This window comes from Bos indicus x Bos taurus, chromosome 8, assembly GCF_003369695.1.
Source record: "Bos indicus x Bos taurus breed Angus x Brahman F1 hybrid chromosome 8, Bos_hybrid_MaternalHap_v2.0, whole genome shotgun sequence".
Lineage (NCBI taxonomy): Eukaryota > Metazoa > Chordata > Mammalia > Artiodactyla > Bovidae > Bos > Bos indicus x Bos taurus.
This window is the reverse complement of record NC_040083.1, coordinates 77,170,173-77,181,338: the sequence shown is the minus strand read 5'-3', so window position 1 is coordinate 77,181,338 and position 11,166 is coordinate 77,170,173. Positions and strand designations below refer to the sequence as shown.

Genomic DNA, 11,166 nt, shown 5'->3' with positions numbered 1-11,166 from the left:
GAGAATACAGGCTTTCAAAGTTTTCACTTGTCATTCAGAAATTAATTATATAAATAGACCGATGAAAGTGTTCCTGTTTTTGCCTTTGAAAAATCAGACTTTGAACACAACCTACTAAAAAATAGGTTGAAAGATATCTTGAGGGTAAATCTGGGATACAACTTCAGGGGGAGAGACCTTTGTCATTTCCATTCTTAACCACTAAATAGTGTTTGAACATAAGCTGGCAGTTCTGAGAAAATTTTCAAGCTTGAAAGGCACTGAATGAAATGGAACATGAAACCAGTTGTATAGGCTGATTGAACTTTTAAAACTGAAGTAGTTTCAAAAGTGGTTTTGGCTTAATTTTGTAAATTATCAATATGCTAACAACAATGTTGTAAACCAGATTGCACCAAAATTTTTTCAGAAGTGAGAAAAGGAATTTAAAAATTTTACCTGCTATTCAAATGTTAATAGTTTGCAGAGTCTATCTTTGCACAGTACTTTAAATATTTTTGAATGAACCAGCAGTTACTCTTGTCTAACCACTGGAATACACAGAATCTTTTAGGAAAATCAAGTTTTTCTCTTAACCCTATCAATGATTGTCTTAAAATGTAAAACACCTTATATTGTTGGTACTCTGAAGGGAATTGCTGTTCCACATAAAAGGAAATTCAGTCTTGATGTGTTGAGTGTAAATTAAAGTAGCCTTAAATGCTGTATTTTATTTATCAAAGTTTGCCCATTGTTAGCAAATTTGAAGTGAAACTGATGACTTTTTTTGGGGGGGGGGGGGCGCTCTGCCACACACTGCAGGATCGTAGTTCCCCACAAGGTATCTGAACTCCACACCCCCTGCAGTGAAAGCCCAGAGTGGTGGTAACCACTGGACTGCCAAGAAAGTTCCAGCCTAACTTGTTACGGAGGCAATGAACCCTCAGGAAGCAATACTGCAATGTCAAACTATTCTAGGACCACCATCAAAATCAACAGTGCTTGTTAAACGTGAGAATTTTGGGTCACAATAGAGCTCTACTGAACCACCTGTTCTATAGAGAGGTGCCAGGAATCTGCATAACAAGTTCAAGTGAACCATAAATTTCTATCATTTTACTAATATATCAAGTATTTAATTCCTGAGGTGTACATTGTAGCTCCTGAAGAGGCAGTGGTTAGCAAAGCTATTGGAGAGACCAATAATTACACCAGTAAACATGGAGCAAGAAGGTTCATTGTATAGTATGTGTTTAAGAGGCAGAAACCAACATCTGTTCATGCACATGAATGTATATACATTAACAAGCATGTTACTTAAAATGTCAAACTAGGAATTACAGTGTGTTGAATAAAATTATGCCCTCGAATCCTCTTAGATTAAAAAAATGGGGCATTGTATACACAGGTTAACATCATTTACCCAAGCCAGACCTTGGTATTTCAGTTATTTGACTTGTGAGAAATGGATACCTGAAAAATTAAAGCCCAGGCATGTATACGTTTGTCTATATTTAGAATGGGGAGCTAATCTGAATCAAGGTGGTAGGATGTGCAAGTACACATTGGAAAATGTAAAATGCAAACATTTTGTGGGGTTGGGCTTCCCTGTTTGCTAACTGAACAACATGCACTAGCAACAGTGTTGGGGTAAAAAGATACACTAGCTACCCTATGACCTCAAAAGCTTTCTATTCTCAACCTCACTTTGTCCAAAACCAGTAAGAATTTCCTAACCTCCCTCTCTATAGCTCTCCCCACTATTTCTCCCTGCTTCCCCAAACTCAGGCCTATAACCCAGGAACCTGTAATTAGGAATAAAGGTTTGGTCACCAAAACCTCACGCTTTTCAAAATTTTCCCCATCCACCTCCCCCCTGCCTTTTTTTTTGCAGGCATTCAGGCGGGCTCTTAGTTCCTGACAAGGGACTAAACCTGTGTGGTTATGCAGTGGAAGCTCAGAGTCCTAACTACTGGGCTACCAGGAAATTCCCCATTTTCCCCTTTGCTCCTTTTTACCCTGAAGTCTTGCTACCATTAAAGACAGGCTTCATTGGAAAGGAAGGGCCACCTTGTTTACCTAGAAAGAAGAAAGGGTATATATAGTAGGGAAGGAAAGCATATAATACCCGCTTCTCAGACCAAAGGAGGATAACTGATTTTGATAGTAATGAGGCAGATTTGGCAGAAACAGTAGAAAGTGCCAGCTAGGTCCCTCCAAGACCTTCCTAGGGTTCAGCATGGGGCAGGGCAAGTGAGAGCAGAAATTTCAGATAGGTTAAGTAAGAAGCCAAACACAAGACTGATTGCTGTCTGGAACCCTGCTAAGTGTTGCTATGACCACATAAACTAGTAAAGCACAGCAGAATGAAGGCATATCACGTTTGGCAGAGAGAACCTGAGATTTCTCTTGTTATCTCAGAATTCCCTTTGCTTCCTATGTGGCATAAGAGGAACACCAGTTAAGTGCTACGGGGCTTTCCATAGGGCCACCATGATGAAAGGGGACAGTTACTGCATAGTGGGAGCAATATGGTAGACAGTTCAGCTGGGGACTGGTTGGAGACAGAGCAGAATCTCAAAGGATTGTCAATACCAGTGAAAGCCAAATGAAATCAAGTTGGTCAAGGAAAACCACTGAGCTGAGTGCTAGAGAAACCAGACCACCAGTTACGCTAGGTTTGGTTATTCAGTGGTAACCATAGGGAGAAGAGATGCCAAAATTAAGACATGAGACAAGGCCCTTCACTTTCATTATCAGAAAACCTAAACCTTCTGCAGTCAGACCTCAAAAAGTCTTAGAAAGGTGGAGATCAAGAGCTTTTAGTGCAAACAGCCTTAAAGGTCAGATCTTGAACTGAATACTTATCTACCTTGAATTAGATCATTTTAAACTGGAAGAGATCAACCTACTTTTGCTTGGCAAGTTTATGTGTTTCTTCTAAAGTCAATGGGAGTTCAAAATTACCAAGGAAGAGGGTATAAGGGAATTTGAGACCTCTAGAAATCTCTTAAAAGCAGAAGAGATCAAGCTAAACTACCTTACCTACATATGTTCCAGGTGGAGGTGGCCCCAGTTGGGTTAGAGCCTTTATTTGGTAAGATCATGTGACCTTTTTAATTGAGGTCATTTATTCATACCTGTGTTTCAAACTGGCACCAAATCTGTGTACAGTTTGGACTTCAGAACTCTGGAATCAGACTGAGACCACATCATGGCTTGACTGATTCCCTGCCTTATCCTGCTGCCCTCACTCCGTTTATCTGAGAGCAATTCCCCAGCACATCCCTGGTGCAAGAATCCCTGGGTTGGGCTCTGCTTCTAGGGGTTTGATCTAAGACAGCTGAGCTGGAGCTAGAGCAAAAATTTATTTCACTTAGACATCCTTGACATAGATTTTGATGCAGTAAGTCATGAGACATTGAATTATCTCCTGAAGAAGGAGTGAGAATTTTTTTTACTTAATGAGGAATAGCTGCATTCTATTAGGCAGGAGTATTGTTGAAGGTATATATATATATATGGGAATAAAATTGGTTTTGATGCTGAACAGCCATAAGGGTGAATTTTATTAAATAATACAGCATCAGTTTTTCTTTTCTAATAGAACCCAGGTTTCTTTTTAGACTTTTTCTCTCCCAGTTGTATAGACTTCATGAGATAGAAATCTTGGTCATTTGAGATGCCTTATCACCCAAAAGTGTAGGCATTTGACCCAGGCTTGCCCAACAATGCACTTTGTCCTGGGAATTTGTACCTTGAACAAAATAATGGAAACAAGGTAAAATTATCATATTTTTTCAGCAGCATCAGTAAAACCTTGGGTGGTTCCTGCTCTCAGTATTCTAGAACTGCCTGATTTCTGTTTACATATCTCGTTCCCCAGCCTTCCCTTCCATCCCAAGAGATTTTTCACAACTTTCTCATTTTATTTTTTTATATTTATTTGTTTATTCGGCTGCACCAGATCTTAGTTGCTGCACATAGGATCTTTAGTTGAGTCATGTGAACTCTTAGTTGGGGAATTTAGTTCCCTGACCAGGTATTGAACCCAGGCCCCCTGCCTTGGGAGTGCAGAGTCTTAGCCACTTGATCACCAGGGAAGTCCCATTTGTGACTTTTTAAAAAATTAATTTTCCTTAAATTAATTAGCTGATCACTTGCTATTATATGCAGCCCATCAAATGAAGAGTCTTTTAAATTTTTTATTGAGACATAGTTGAGGTACAATATTATATAAGTTGCAGGTGTACAATATAGTGAGTTACAATTTTTAGTTATACTATATAATTATAAAATATTTGCTATATTCTCTGTGTGTATAGTATATATCCCAGTAGCCTATTTATTTTACACATAGTAGTTTGTACCTCTTAATCCACTACCCCAGTCTTGCCCTGTTTCCCTCTTCCCACTCCTAACCACTGATTTGCGCTGTATAAGTCTACTTCTGTTTTATTATATTCGCTAGTTTGTTGTATTTTTTAGATTCCATGTGTTAGTGATATCACACAGTATTTGTCTTTCTCTGTCTGGCTTATTCCACTAAGCGTAATTTCTCCAAGTCCATCCATGTTGTTGCATTAAGGGGCTTTTCTTGTACAGGCAGCATTGCTAATTTCAAGGGAGGAGAGCCACAAAGTATGGGTGACAGCTTCCTGCTCCACCTCAGCTGCCACTACTGCAACCAGTGTCACTTGGGCCTTCACAGCGATGCCATTTTGGGCATAAATCAGTCATTTTCTAGGAGAGTGCCAGGCCTTATCTCAAGGCTGCCACTGAACATACAGAGCAACTATCAATGTGCCCTAAGTTTCTGGCTTTCTCTTTCACTTTCAGACTTTGATAAAATACCACACCTCACAGGCAGTGGATCTGCCTTCCCTAACAGTCACCGAAGCGCTGGATGATGCAATCTGAAATGCTAGTGGAGTTAACTCCCAGCAGGGAAGTTCAGTGCAGTTCAGTTCAGTTGCTCAGTCATGTACTCTTTGCAGCCCCATGAACTGCAGCATGCCAGGCTTCCTTGTCCATCATCAACTCCCGAAGCCTACACAAACTCATGTCCATCACGTCGGGGATGCCATCTAAGCATCTCATCCTCTGTTGTCCCCTTCTCCTGCCTTCAATCTTTCCCAGCATCAGGGTCTTTTCAAATGAGTTGGATCTTCGCATCAGGTGGCCAAAGTATTGGAGTTTTCAGCTTCAGCATCAGTCCTTCCAATGAATGTTCAGGACTGATTTCCTTTAAGATTGACTGGTTGGATCTCCTTGCAGTCCAAGGGACTCTCAAGAGTCTTCTCCAACACCACAGTTCAAAAGCATCAATTTTTTGGTGCTCAGCTTTCTTTATAGTCCAACTCTTAACATGCCCAGCAGGGAAACCTCTGGCCAAAAGGAAATAGAAGAGAGATACTGACTGCCCACTGATAAATCCTCTCTGGCCAACTCTACCTATGCCACTATCTGAAGACACCTGGAGGTAGGTGGTCAATTTCAGCTCAGGGCAACAAGCTACTGAGCTCTGTGTTGTTAGAGATATAGAAAGAATTATTAGGCCACAAAGAGCTGGCATTCATGTTCTTGAAATGAGCTACAGCCTATCAGCTTTAGCTAAGATTATTAATAACATATAGAATCTTGTGCAGAAATTGTTAGCCATTCCAGACAATGATTTTTGTGCAAAGAGGAGGGTTGGATGAGCCAGTTCCATGCTATCCCCTTAAGCTTGATTGACCTGAAAGTAGGGAGGTGTGCCAGCCATTCGATGGCAAAAGCTTGGTCACCTAAGGCCCCAGAAGCCTTGAAGTTTGGGAACTGTGAATGTTATCCATTCTAAACTTAGAAGTTACAGGAAAATTCTGAATCCAAGACCCTGGAACCTCAATCAGGTCACCACTGCATGTATTACTGCACAAATGAGACCAGGCCCAGAGCAGAATTTTGCTTTGTTCCTGATGTCAAAGGAGCAGTGGCTGCTTTTTGACATGTCCTCAAATTTCCCATATAAACCAGTTTGATGTTTAAAAGTTTGGTGTGATTTTTGATGGTGCCCAGAAGAATGCTGGCTCTGTAGGGGTCACGATGGTGATATTTCAAGATATCCTGCTAGGGTTTGCCCTCAGAGAGTGCCCTTCCCTTGTGGAATACAAAGTGCAGGCCGGAAACAACACTTTATTCAACACAACTCCCTTCCTTGTTTCTACAGCATCAGCTTGGTCTTGGAGTAGATCAAGAATAACAGTGGCAAAGGACTTCCCTGGTGACCCAGTGGTTAAGACACCATGTTTCCACTGCTGCTGCTACTGCTGCTAAGTCACTTCAGTCGTGTCTGACTCTGTGTGACCCCATAGACGGCAGCCCACCAGGCTCCCCTGTCCCTGGGATTCTCCAGGCAAGAACACTGGAGTGGGTTGCCATTTCCTTCTCCAATCCATGAAAGTGAAAAGTGAAAGTGAAGTCGCTCAGTCGTGTCCAACTCTTAGCGACCCCATGGACTGCAGCCCACCAGGTTCCTCCATCCATGGGATTTTCCAGGCAAGAGTACTGGAGTGGGGTGCCATTGCCTTCTCCGATGTTTCCACTACAGGGGTGCAGGTTTGATCTCTGGTCAAGTAAGTCACCCCCTCAAAAAAAAAAAAAGAATAATAGTGGTGAAGCAGCCATGAAGCTTAGTTCCATCAAATCTCAAATGATTTATCATATTATTGATAATTCTGAAGGATTCTATGTATATCTAGTGAAACCCAGAATAGAAGCAAGATGAATATTTCACTCTGCATTGGCAATGCCAATGGAGATGCCGCTTTAGAATAAAAGATTTCTTGATAAAGCTCTTGAATTCACTATAATTTCCTTGAAAGGGCATGGGTCTGTGGGAGGTATCATGGCTTCTTTGAATAATGATGGCAGGATAGAAGATGTTCAGAAGTTGGTAGCCTCCATGAAATATTCTTTGGAGATGTATCAGTGACGAACACATCCCAACCAATATGCACTCTGTCCTTGAATAACGTACAAAGTTTAAAGTAACTTGGGAATTGCTCCAAAAAACCTTAACAAACATGGCATTTTTCTTGAATGGACATGTTTATTATGGCTTCCCATGTGGCTCAGTAGTAAAGAATCCGCTTGACAATGGAGAAGAGAAACGTTCTGTCTCTGGGTCAGGAAGATAGAGATTCTTCTTTTTCAAGGAACAACAGCAAAACATCCACAGCTGGTGGGACTTGCATGCATGTCATCAGTTGCTTCAATCGTGTCCAGCTCTTTGCAACCTCATGGACCATAGTGCACCAGGCTCCTCTATCTGAGGGATTTCCCAGGCCAAGAATACTGGAGTGGGTTGGGTTGCCATTTCCTCCTCCAGGGGATCTTGCCGACCCAGGGATCAAACCCACATCTCCTGCATTGCGGGCAGATTCTTTATCACTGAGTCACCAGGGATTCCCCACTTGAACTGAAGTGTTTGAGAAATCTTCCTCTTGCTTTTCTAACAAACTAGCTTAGGTTGCCTTTGCTGCTACTTTTTCTAGCTAGATCTCAGTATTCAGACTTGATTGTGGACTTAATTATGCAAATTACAGTTATTTGTATCTAGAGGCACACAAACACAAAGCGTGGGGGTGGGGTGAATGGTGTCTTCTAGGAGCGTGATTCGTGATCCTTTACAAAATGACAGCAGTTTCTGGGTTCCAAAGCTGTTAGTTCAGGGCAACACCAACGGCATGCTAAGTGTTCAGGAATTCCAGACTAAAGGGCAAACTGGAGATTGTTCTCTGTACTGTAATTCTCATCAAGAGATTAAAGTGACATCCTACATGTTTATATAGCAAAGTCTTTTTACTACCAAATAGTTTATATCCCTATGCATTTATATTTCCAATAATGTGGTTCTCGGTAATACATTTAGAGATTTTTAGAATTTGATAGAATCCTTGACTTCTTGGGTTATAGTAATCTTAGCAACAGTGGTGGCCCTCTCCCCTTCCACCTTCCCTTCCTTTTAAAGAAATATTTGGATACCAAACCCCCCCCCAAAAAAGATTTAGAAGTTCTCAGGTTCACTTTTGTTTTCCTTTGAAAGAGTAGAAAAGAAGGTTGGTTGGTTGGCTCTTTTTTAGTTAAGCCATTGAACTAAAACTCTCTGTTAAACTCTTGTATCCTTTGTTCACTTGAACGTTCTCTTTATAGTATTTGAAGAGAGGGATACGGTGAATTTTGGAAGATCTTTCCTGAAGAGTCTTTTCCCCTATTGTTTAGACACAATCGACACAATCAGAAGTTTATGTTGAAAGGTAAAGAACATTAAAATCATAAAACATCAAAAAAAGAGAGAAAGAGGAGAATTTCCTCCCTTTCTCCCTCCACAAACCTCTCTGAGAGACAGTATCTTCGAGTAGTTTGTCCAGTGTGGTGTAGACTGTTTCAAAGTTGCGTCTGTTCCAGGCTCCCCACAAAGCAGTAGCCAGCACACATCACTTGCCAACCAAACTTCCTCTTTCCCTCTCCTTCACTGTCAGTGCCCTCAGACTACACCTCATAGATAAAACATTAGCACTTAATCCCTGCCTCAGGTTCTGTCACCATAGTTTTCTTTCGTATCTATTTATTTTTGCACTTTTTAAAAGCAGATTTTTCACATATGTTAGCGTTGTGAATCTCCTCTCTGCCCACACCGTTTTTTCCCCCACTACTATCTAAGTGATCTACTGCCAACTGGCACCAATTCTCCAAATCAAAGTATGCATTGCAAACACAATTGTGTGATCCTTTGCCGGGGTCCAGCCCAGGTGGATCCAGGGAATTTGAATCGGGGACGGTGTCAGCGAGGATCTGCAGGAAGAAAGCCTGGCTTACTGCAATACTTTACTAAAAAATACACCAATCTGTCTACTTCTGTTCCTCAGAGTCTCTCCCGAATATTTCGGTGTCTTTTTTTTGGTTGTTTAGTTTCTTCCAGTTTTATTGAGATATAATTGACATGCAGCACTGTATAAGTTTAAGGTGTACAGCATAATGATTTGATTTACATACATTAATTTTATTGTGAAGTGATGATCATAAGTTCAGTTGAACATCCATTACTTCATATAGGTACAAAATTAAAGAAAGGAAATGTGTTTTTCTTATAATGAGAACTCTTAGGATTTACTCTGTTAACAACTTTCATATATAACATCCAGCAATGTTAATTATATTTGGCATGTTGTACATTAAAATAGTACTTATAACTGGAAGTTCATAACTTCTGGCTGCCTTCATTCAATTTCTCCCCCCTACTTCCACATATTTGAATATCAGTTCTGGAAACTTCTTTAGCTTGTCTTTGAGCAGTGCAACAACCCCTTTCTTGATGATTTCCAGACTCCATTCCACTGACAGCTCAGCTCCAGCTTGCAGCAACCTTGAGCTAACGGTGATTACCAGACCAATATTTTGTGTTATATCCTGAAATGAAGTGTGGTGAGTTCAATATTGTTCAAAGAGACCGCATGTGCAAAGCAGTGCATACACCAAGTCTGGATGGTGGTGAAGAGAATTTGGCAGACAGGCAGGAACTGATGATCTCTAATATCATTCAAATCACTTCTTCAATGACATTTAAGTCTTGCTTGGAATCTGCTAAAGGAACATCACTGGAACTCAGCAAACTTCTCAAGGACTGTCTAGCTTATTCCAGAACTTTGTTGTGTAATCTGTACACAGCAAGGAAAGTAATTATAGACTATCAGTTTACTGTAAAAGGATACAACACGGGAACAGCCAGACACAAGAGATGGATAGGGCAAGGTATGTAGGAAGGGATGTAGAAGGCTTGTGCTTTCCCATCCTGTTACTTTCCCTGAATCTCACCAATCTGGAAGCTCTGAACTGAGTTGTTGTTTTGTTTTGTTTTGTTTATAATACTTACTTCTTCCTCCAAAGTAGGAAATATTAATATTTCACTAGCTAAAAGTAAACTATGGTTCAAAAAAATTCTAATTGGTTTTGAACAATAGTAAGAATGTTAATGCTCTATAATGGAAATGATAGTTATCCTCAAGAGTTTTCATCAGAAGGAGTCCATTCTGTCCCTAATCCAAGCCTGGAGGTGGGATATTTTACATACAATAAGAATAGAGTAGGAAGAGAAGAGTCTTGTCTTTTCTTTTCTAAGAAAACTAGGATAATTCCCTGTAATGCAGGAGACCTAGGTCTGATCCCTGGTTGGGAAGACCCCTGGAGAAGGGAACGGCTACCCTCTCCAGTATACTGGCCTGGAGAATTCCATCAGTCCATGGGGGTCACAAAGAGTCAGACATGACTGAGAGAATTTCACTTACACTTTCACAATGCCCTAGAAGTTGAGAGTGAATTTTAAGAAAGTAGTCAATTTTAAGGGGCTTCCCAGATGGCGCCAGTGGTAAAAAAATAAAAAATAAAAAACCCACCTGCCAATGCAGGAGATGTAAGAGATGGGGGTTCTATTCCTGGGTCAGGAAGATCCCCTGGAGGAGAGAATGGCAAGCCATTTCAGTGTTCTTACCTGGAGAATCCTGTAGACAGGGGAACTTGGCAGGCTACAGTGTATAGTGTCGAAGAATTGGACACGACTGAAGCAACTTAGCACTCACGCATGCAGTCAATTTTAAATGCGATATATGGATAAATCAAGGAAAAACTGAACTGGAAAATTACACAGTAGTGAACTATATCTCTTTTCTGTTGTCTTCTTGGGGCTTTAGTCTATTGATCACTTTGGGAGAGTCATGAGAAATGAAAACAACAGATATCCTACCTTCACAAAATCCATTTTACTTCTTTGTTTTCCTCCTTCTGCATATATCAGAAACTACTCCTATCTAGCCATTGTCCACTACTCCCATCTAGTCTATTGTCCATCCATTGCTCCAGCCAACTTTTGCAACTTATGCTCAAGAATGCATTTTAACTCATTTTCTTTAAGTATCTGTCATAATCAATCATGATAGAAAATAGAAGATGTAGCAATGATTGTTGCCAATGCCTGAAATTTAATTCAGCTATTCAGACTGACGGTTCACTGATAATTGGAATAATCAAACTTGATTACTGGTCAGGAGGGGGAAAATTGATAGGGACACAACATCACTGATCATGCCTCCCTCTCTGATCTTCTCTTCAAAAGCCTATGCCTAAGGGATAGAGCTTCTGGTAAAGGTTTTC

The 11,166-nt window shown here is 40.7% G+C and overlaps 1 pseudogene; it reads left to right on the top strand.

Moving 5' to 3' along the window:
• The first annotated feature begins 4,622 nt into the window (after positions 1-4,622).
• LOC113897478 lies at positions 4,623-8,273 on the top strand (annotated as a pseudogene).
• Positions 8,274-11,166: the final 2,893 nt, after the last annotated feature.